Source organism: Echinops telfairi, unplaced genomic scaffold (genome assembly GCF_000313985.2).
Source record: "Echinops telfairi isolate 266 unplaced genomic scaffold, ASM31398v2 ScPeMD7_655;HRSCAF=1070, whole genome shotgun sequence".
Taxonomy (NCBI): Eukaryota; Metazoa; Chordata; class Mammalia; order Afrosoricida; family Tenrecidae; genus Echinops; species Echinops telfairi.
This window is the reverse complement of record NW_022104553.1, coordinates 15,906,728-15,916,743: the sequence shown is the minus strand read 5'-3', so window position 1 is coordinate 15,916,743 and position 10,016 is coordinate 15,906,728. Positions and strand designations below refer to the sequence as shown.

At 49.6% G+C, this 10,016-nt stretch overlaps 1 pseudogene; it reads left to right on the top strand.

The window, feature by feature from the left end:
• The first annotated feature begins 708 nt into the window (after nucleotides 1-708).
• The window catches only part of LOC101660835, a 64,521-nt pseudogene continuing 55,213 nt past the window's right edge, over nucleotides 709-10,016 (top strand).

Sequence of the window (10,016 nt, the reverse complement as noted above, 5' to 3'; positions counted from 1 at the left end):
TTATTGTTATATATTATTATTTTTTAATTTTAATTCTTGCTGGATCTTATACCATCCAATGTATCCGTTGAGGAGAGCAGATTGCCAGAACTTGCTTCCTGCTGAGCGGGTGATGGATTTCGAACTGCCGATCTTGTGGCTGGCAGCCTGGCACTTTGAGAGCACTGTGTCAACCTGGCCCCTTCAATGGCTCTTACTGGTCTTTCATCTTGTGCTTGTTGATTTCAGCACCATTTGAAAAATGGCATTTCTCACCCCGGGATTATGAAAAACATTCCTCTGCGTCTGATTTCGTTTGTCACCAATATTTTCTTTCCTGTGCTGGACCCAGAAAAGAAGCTTCTCTCTGTTCCAGACATTGCCCCCCAACCCCCTTCCTCTCTGCACCCAGAAACTCTGGTCCTACATTGAGGGGATTCCTTGTCCCCAAGGTTTGGGGGTAGGAGTGCAGGGGTGAAGGCCACATTTGAATCCCAGGGCAGGTTCTGCTGGAAAACACGTGTCTAGTTGGAAGCCTGTGGCCGCCGGAAGGAAGTAGCTCAGATGTTGCCACCAGGCTCAGGCATCAGAATACATCTTCATGCAGAGAATGGCCGGGACTCTGCTCCGGATGCATTACTAAGCACCCAGCGGGGGTCCACACAACACAGACGTGGCCTCCTTCGCAGGAAACAGCTGCCTCTGCTCTGAAGACAAGCTCTTCCAGACATGGAAATACTTGGCAGCGACTACATCCTAAAGAGATACACGTGCCTTGGTAGCACAATGGAAAGGTTAGCTGTTCAAACCCACCGAGAGGCTTCATGGGAGAAAGATCAGCTCCCATAAAGGTGGGTGCTGTTTTAGGGTACCAGAGAGTCAACTCTGATCCATCGTGACCTGAGGCCATGTGACATAGAACTACGCCATGGGGTAGTTTTCTTTCTTTCATTCTTTCTTTGCTATTATCCAGAAACACTTATTTATTTAACAGTTTTATTAGCACTTCATCCACAGGACATACAATTCAGTAATTCCCTCAAATCAAGAAAAGTTGTACAATCATCACCACATTTCTTTTCTTCTTCCTTGTACTCATTGTTGTGCATGGAGGAATTCTTGTTCCTAATTGTGACAAAAAATACACAACAAACAATCTCCAATTCTGCGACTTCTGCATACATGACTCAATGCCATGATTCCTCTCTTCGTGGTGTACAGCCACGATCGGTGTCCTTTTCCAACTCACTGCACCACCGTTAACCCAAGCTCAGTAGGAGCCTGCCTTCTCCAACGCAGTACAGAGGGCTCAGGAGAAGAAAATTGGCAAAAGTGGAGATAGAGAGCTGAGCAGCTGACACCGGAAATGTTTGAAGCACATCTTCCGAAGGCATTGTTGCCAAATAAATTAGAATCCGAGGAGCACAAAAAGGAGTAGGAAAATCCTGAATGGGCTTCAACTCAGTGGAGGGGCAGGAATCAAAACGATAAACGAAAAAAAATCGTCGGGGAAAAGACAAACCTCTCCCGGTACCACTAATAGATTTTCAGTCTGAAGAGCAAAGGCACAAAGAGGCCGAGGAATGAGTTCTTGTCGGACTTTGTCATGTGATGGAGGGTGCTTCAATAGACTGGAGATGAGGCTCATCGACTTATTAGAGAAAGAAGAAAAGGACAGATAATTGGGCAGCTCGGGAACATAACCAGGAAGTGGTTCTGAAAGACGGGAGAATTGAAGGACTGATGTTGGACCATGAAAGGAAAGAGGCTGAGCCCCAGAGGCTGAAAAGTGGGCTCAATGGGAGGCAGAGTAGAAAGCAGTAAAGGCAAGGGATGCAGTTATTGAAATTGCTTGGGGGGCGGGGGGCGGGGGGGCGGGGGATGAAAGCTAAAGCAGAACTACTTCTCCAAGTTGATGAATCACAGAAGGTCAAGGATGAACTAACCATAAGGGTCACTTCGCTGCGTGCTGCATTAGGACCAGAGAGAGCGAACGTGAACGTGCTATGAGCAGAATCAGCCAAATATCAGGGCGGCAGAAGAGCAAAAGGAAACTGGACCGACCAGGGGAGGGGATGGCATTCCCCTTGGAGGTCAATCCAAAAGCAACCCCTCTCAGGGTTTCAGAAAAATGTGCATCTTTCGTGTTGTGCAGCTGCTGCACGATGCAGTCTTTGCTGAGGGAATGAAAAACGACCAGGTCACTCGCAGTCTGTGCTTTTACGTCCTTCAGGCTTAAAATGAGAGCACAGAACTCAGAAGGATTCCGGGATGACTGTCTGCTGTCCGTCCGTCTTATCACTTTAGTTTTTCATCCATCAGCAAAAGTTGCTTTTCCACTGAAACCCACCAACCAACCTGTGGGAACCTGCATGCCCTAACACACATTCCGTGTAGAACGTGCTGGGATTCAGGAGGGAGGCCCGGAGTGGAGGACAGGATGTGGGAGAGGAGCCTGGGAGAGACGATGTTACTCAGCGAGTGTGAAGAAAGGAAGGCCCAAGAACTTGGGATCCAGCTGCCAAGAATTCGACAGGAAAATGTGCCCTACCCAAGAGGGAAGTGTCATCGGGAAATACTATCCAACCCAGTCACTTCTTAATGGACCTGTGACGCGACTGAGGGAGCTTGCAAACACGCAGGTCTGACTCAGAGGCCTGGGGGGGACCAGAGGCTCTGACAGTCTCCAGCGTTGGGGCCATGCTCACCCCTGGTTGACCAGCCACACGTGAGCACCAAGAGTGCAGGCCAACCAGTCTCAGAAGGTTGTTATTGGAACAAGAATCATCTGGGAGCCCCCGAGGGTCAGAAGTAGATAGTGTGCCCAGCTCCCACCACGGGTCATTCTCATCAGGCCCACCATAGACAGGTCCTGAGGAGTGTTGCTCGGGGCCAGCGAGTCCCTTCCAGCTCATCCTCACCCAGGCTCAACAGAGCGCAGCGCGGCCCGGCTTCTCATCACAGTTGTTATGTTTGAGCCCATGGCTGCTGCCCCTGGGTCAGTTTGTCTGCTTGAGGCGTTTCCTCTTTTTCATGGACCCTCTGCTTTTCCGAGCATGATGTCTTGCTCCAGGAATGGTCTCTCCCGGCAGCATCTCCAAAGTAGGAGAGGCATCGTCTCGCCATCCCGGCCTCTCAGGCTCATGCCAGTTCTACTGCTTCCAAGACAGAGCGGTGTGTCGTTTCAGCAGTCCGTGGTCCTCTCGATAGTCCTTTCCAGCACAACATCCAAGCACATCCATTCTTCTGTGGTTTTTCACATCCGTGTCCAACTGCCACATGCTTATGATGCCCTGTCCCCGGGGTGGGTCTCTCCTGAGAACATGTCCAAAGAATGTGAGCCTGAGTCTTGCCATCTTCACCTTTAAGGAGTACTCTGATTGTACTGCTTCCAACACAGACTGGGGTGTCCTTTTAGCAGCCCAGGGGTCTTCTCCAGCACTGCGATTCACATGCACCGATTCTTCATCTTCCTGATCCAATGTCCAACTTTCAGAGGTGTAGAAGGCAATGGAAAATACCATGGCTTGGATCAGGTGCACCTTCATCCTCAGAGTAACACCATTGTTCTTCAGGACTCTGAAGAGGCCTCATGCAGCAGATTTGCCTAATGCGATATGCCTTTTGATTTCTTGACTTCTGTTTCCGCGAACATTGATGGCAGAGCCAAGCCAGGCAACATCCTGGGCAGCTTCACCTTCTCTCCACGTTTCCTGGTCTTACCTATTGGGCCAGTTATGAGGCATCTGGTCTTCTTGCAATTGAGCAGTAGCACACACCGAAGGCGACAATCCGCCTGGGTCTTCATCAGCAAGGGCTTCACGTCCTCCTCACTTCCAGCCAGCAGGGTTGTGCCATCTGCACATCCCAGGCTGTTAATAAACCTTCCTCCAATGCTGGTACCACACTCGTCGTCATAGAATCCAGCTGGTCTGATGATTTGCTCCGTGGACAGATTGACCATGTAGACCACAGGGTTTTGATTGAACAAATAGAATACAGTCTTTTGAGGGATCGGGAGACTCAATTAATAATAGCGAAACAATAAGAGTGGAGACAGTGAGAATGTCGACACGTTGTGATGGAGCCATGTTCGATTTGAGGTTAACTTGACAGTACCTGTGCAGAGACGGGGATGGAGCCCAATCTGTCAATCAGGTGGTTGCCTGGTGATGCCTCCTTGGGGGTGGAGGTGGGAGTGGCCTTTTTTGTAAGAAAGACGGTGCATACGTCTCTCTCCGGCACTTCGCTGTCTTTCTTGCTCATCTATCTCGAGGGGCTGTGTCTATCTCGGGGGGCTGACCCATGCGGGCCTCTGACCCGGAAAGCTGCCGTGTTCCATGGACCTTGGATCCACATGACTATCCACCCACAGCCCTGTGACCTCCCCGCTTTTCCGCCTCTCTCTTCTGCAGCATCAGCCCGCAGCGATGTGAGTCTGCAGAGGGTTCTGACTAGCACATGACCCGTGGACTTGAGTGGGGCTGGGCTAGGATGTCTACTTGATAGAAAATGGCCTCCTGGTATAAAGTTCCTTCTCAGACACATACGGATATCCCTGTTTTGTGTCTCTAGACAGCCCAACACAAGGAACCGATGCCACTGAACGGCTCATGTAGACATTGTGACCAAGTGTGTGTTTCTCTGTGGCTATTGTCAAACCCAAGACTGCAACGTTCAGTATGGTTTGCAACTCAATGTAAAGAAACACAATCCTCACTGGTGGAGCAATGCACAACATCATGATAAATGGAGAAGAAAGCGAAGCTGTCAAGGACTTTGATTTCCTTGGCTCCACCATCAGGGCTCGTGGAAGCACCGTCCAAGAAATCAAATGCCATGTTGTATTGGGCAAATCTGATGCACAAGAGCTCTTCAAAGTGCTCAAGAACAAGAATGTTCCTTTGAAGAAAAGTCCTCAGGCCAAGGTCTCTCCAATGCCCTCAGATGCGTGACAAGGTTGGGAATTGAATAAGGAAGACCGAAGAGGAATTGGCGCATTGGAATTACGGTGAAGAATATTGAAAGGTCCACAGGCTGCCGAGAGAACAAAAGATCTGTCTTGGAAGAAGTATGGTCAGAATGCTCCTTAGAGGCAAGGATGGTGAGACTCACATACTTTGGAAATATTGACAGGAGAGACCAGTCCCTGGAGAAGGACATCCTGCTTGGTCAAGTCATAAGGCAGGGAAAAGAGGAAGGCCCTTGGCAAGATGGACGGACACAGGGGCTGCAACATAGGGCTCAACCCTAGGAATGATTGTGAGGATGGCCTGGGACCTGTGTGACGTCATCGAGAAGCATTTACCTGAGCGAGCAGGTGATGCATCGCGAGATCCATCAGGGAACTGGGGGAACGACCAACCTGCGCAAGATGCACCCCACCCCCAACTCTGGCCTGGCCCAGTGTCTCTTTGAGAAGCGCACCCTGGACACAGTGGCAGAGAGGGCGAAGCGGTGGCTCGGCTTGCCCAAGTTCCCAACCCAGCACAGTCATGCTCGGTCGAGACCCGCCCCCTTTCTAGACTCGGTACCCAGACATCCATTTCCGTTCTTTCATTTGTGCCATTCATTCAGATAAAGTCATTTGGTGGCACCCCACCCCCCACAAAAATTTCATTTCTAAGTCTGCATGAACAAGATGGATTTATAAAATCTCCACAACAATTGACTGGGACGTTCTAGGGATCCCATGGGGGGGGCAAAAGGCAGGTCAGCGTGGTGTTCCGAGGAGAACATGAGGTCCCTATGGGGCCGAGGCACCTGGCAGTAGTGACAACGATGGCGCTAAAACAGTACAGGAAATCCCAGGATGGATGAACCTATACAGATAGCAAGGAGAATAATAAGGGTTCTGGGGGGAGGGGGGCAAAGGGGGTGTGGGTGAAGGGGAGACAATGCTATCAAGGGGTCCATGTAGAAAAGGAATGTTTGTAAACAGATTGTGGCAGCAAATGTACTGTTCTGCTGGGCACAGTTGAGCTGTGGAATGAGCTATGTATTCATCCTCAATTGATAATAAATAAATAGAACAGTAAGGAGCTCTAAATGAACACCGACACCCCCCCGCCCGCCCCCCCCGGAGTTCAACGTTTCACTGAGTCCTACTCCACAGTGAGGAACCACCTGCTGTTAGGTAGACTTGGGGAGCAGTATGTGGACAGTCTACGTAGCTAGTCTCCAAGAGAACATACATTTTGAGCACTGGGAGCTTCTGGGAGCCTGCCCATATGTGCTTTGGCAGGGCTTGGAAAATTCCAGTCTCGGAAGCTCTTTCTTCCTCGGGGGGCCCCTTTCTGCTCCCCACTGGACTGTGGTTTCCATGACAACCACCTGACCTTGCCTCCCTCCTCCAGAGCAGGTAAAGAGCAAGGACAGAACCAAGCCCCTGGCAGAGACCTGTCCCCGTAAGGAGTGGGCGGGCAGGGGGTGGGGGAACGTTGTTGTCCTGAGATGCCTGTTCTGATGCACGATGATTCTATACACAACCCATCAAGACCTTGTCTGCTCCTGCAGCGTCCTTGACCCTCTGGTGGCAGCCTGTGCCCATCCATCTCATTAAGGATCCTCCTCTTCTCTGATGACCCTTGACTTGACCGAGCATGACGGTCCTGCTCCAGGAACTGGCCCCTTTCTGATAATGTATGCGAAGTGCTGGAGACAAAATCTTGCCGTCCTGGCTTCTAAGGAGCCTTCTGACTGTACTTATTCCGAGACAGGGCTGGCCTCTGGAACGTTCACTATTCTTCAGCAACACGCCCATGTAGCCTTCCTCGTTCATTGTCCCGCTTCCGCCGGCCTGTGAGGTGATAAAAACCATCCCTGCTTGGACCAGGCACGCCTGAGTTCTCCACGCGACAGCTTTGCTTTTTAGTGCCTTAAAGAGGCCATCTGCAAGACGGTGACCGAAGGCAAACGGGGTGTTTGATTTCCCAACCCACAGCTTCTGTGGGCCTTGGCTGTGGCTCGAGGTGAAATGAAATTCTGGACAACGTCGATCTTTTCTGCTTGTGGTGATGTGGTTTGTGGCTCCGGTCGTGAGGCTGGGTTTGCTTGTTGTCTGTACTGACACGTTATCCACACTGAAGGCTGTAGGCTTTGGTCTTCACCTGTGAGCGCCTCCAGTCTGCTTCATGTTCACATATCAACAAGTAGCTCATGGCAGGTGGTCAGTGAGGCTTCCTCCAGCCCTGATGCCACACATTCTTCCTCATAGAGTCCGGCTTCCCCCATTTTTGCTCAGATGAAGTAAGTACAACGAGAGGCTACAGCTCTGATGGACACCTTTCCTGCTTGGAAACCATGTGTGTACCCTTCTTCTGTTCCAAGGACTGTTGCTTGGTCTCTGTCGCACTGGTTCCACAGGAGCACAACGGCATGTTCTGGAATCCCCATATCCTTTTCAATGTGATTCATAATTTCTCATCATCCTTTACATGACCAATCAAACACAACTAAACATCTTGCTGGTAGTCTCTGTTTTCAGCCAGAATCCATCTGGCATCAGCAATGATGGTGCATGCCACGGCCTCTTCTGAATCCACCTTGAATTTCTGGAAGCTCCCTGGGGGTGGGCTGCTGCAGCTACTTTTGAATTGTTGTCAGCAGAACTGTGCTTGCATTTAATATTTATGAGATTGTTCCATAATTTTCACAATTGTTCGCATCACTTGTACTGGAATATGGATCTCTCCCTATCAGTTGACCAGTATACTCATATATACTTATTGTTAGAATAAGGTGACCAGACGTCCTGCTTTTGGCGGGACAGTCCTGATTTTTAACAATTTTTCCGGCATCTCGCATCATTTTTAAAAAGTCCCAATTTTTTGAAAGAATGCCCGACAAGCTATGGGATACAGTTTTCGGCTGCCATGTGGCTATTTCGCCAGGATATGAGTTTTATCAACGGTGTCCCACTTTACCACTGTTAAAATCTGGTCACCTTATTAGAATCAACCCACTTGTTTCTTTTAGTAAGTAAGAAAATAACCCAAAACCAACTCACTGCCGCCAAGTCAATTACCACAGATGACGACCCTCCAGGGCAGGGCAGGACTGCCTCTGGGGTTTCCAAGACTGTAACTCTTTAAGGGAGTAGAAAGCCTCATCTTTCTCCCTCAGAGTGGCTGGTTGTTTTGAACTGCTGACCTTATGATTAGTGGTCCAATGCGTAACCACTATGCCACCACGGCTTCTTAATAACTACAACTAGATCACTGAAATTGCTGTGGTTCCGTTGAATTTTGACTCATAGCTGCCATCTGGGGCATAGTAGAACTATCCCTTTGGATTCCTTAGACTCTCAGGCTACTGGGAGAAGACGACCAAGTATTTCTCCCTTTGGTTAGCAGCACAGCGCTTAACCAGTGTGCCACCAAGGCTTTGTGAGAATAGAAATGACAGGTACGAAACCTTACAGTTAATTACCGAGCTCGTGCGATTTTGGAAGACATTGGATAACATCACTCTTGACTCTTCCACGAAGCCCCCACTGGTTGCGACAGAAAGGCTCGGACATAACCTAGACAAATGGGAAAGAGGTTCCGATGGCAGAAGGCTTTCTGACCAGAGGCTTGAAGTCTTTCGGAAATCGTTTGCAGGTCAACATCGGGCCCAGTTGCCAGGTAAAACCTTGGTTCAACAATCCGCCATGGAATTTTCCCCCTGATTAATGAGCTCAACGCTGGATTGGGATCCAAGATATATACACGTTTCAATCCAACTCAGGAAGGGGGATGGCTTTCTCGGAATGAGCACAGCCCAACCAGTGTTCCAGAGACCTCTATTTACAAGCCACCAAAATATTAAATACTGGTCATCTAGTTTTGCAAATCATGTCTCGGATATTCGTCATTTATCAGCTTCATCCCCTCCCCCTTCTTCTTTACCTCCTGATTTCTGGGCAGATGCATACCTGCACCCTCGTTTTCTGGGTCCCCAGTGTGAGGTTCTGCCCTCGGTTCTGGTGCGTAGATAATGGTTCTGGCCGAAGACTTCACATTTTGATGTGTGATGCTAGCCAACTCCCACTGAGGAAAACCGTGTACACACCCGGATCATGACGGCTTAATGGAGAAGAAAGGTTCTTTGTTTGTCTGTCTGTTTACTAACAGCTTGATTGAAACCTAGCTCTCCCATACAAGCAAGGAGCTTGGTGGCACACTGGTTAAGCTCATGGCTGCTAATAGGAAGGTTCATGGTTCAAACCCATCGGTGGCACTTCCATAATTTTTCGTGTCAACTTGAAGATGTAGAAGTGTAGAGGTGGAGTTTGGCCTGTCAATCAGATCACGCCTCATGGCACCTCCGAGTGGCTGTGGCCCTCTCATAAGGAGGATCCTGGGAACACCCTCTCTCCCTCTGCTTCACCTTCCTGTTGGCAAGCCAGGTGGAACCACACTGAGATCTGAGTGAGCCCCAAGAGAGGAAGCCCTGGTCATCTGCTTCGGTAAGGATGACAGCCCAGCGACCATCCAGTGTAGGAGGCAGTCCAGCCAGGATTTGAACACAGACCCTGGAATCTCTTCATATGAATGCTGTAGGTCCTATGTCCACCGTAGGTTCACAGACTACCCGCAAGACGAATAAGCACACAAAACCTGGGGAGGTCCTCGTTCATTTGGAAGGCTCAAGTAGCCCTCCATTTCAAGCTACCCAAACCACAGCTCACCAAGAAGCAGCTGGCTTACCTGGAGCAGATTAACAATTGGGATGAAGCAGGAGTAATACGCAGGAATATCCTCGAAGCACCTGACTCTAGGCTTACTTTCTTTCGCAATGCTGGATTCTCATATCTGTTCAAACCCACCCGAATGTCCCCTCCACGACTCTCGGGGCCCCACTCCTTCCAAGCAGTGTCCTCACTCACTTACTATGGAGAGGCTATGAATTCAGCTGTGTTATAACTCTGCACCTGCAGGGTCCAACCTATGTCCTCAGTGGTACCGATACGACGGCTATGCGATATTAAAGAGATGCCGCTGTCTGTCTGTCAAAAATATATTTATTACAGCGTAAAAGACCCTATGGAGACG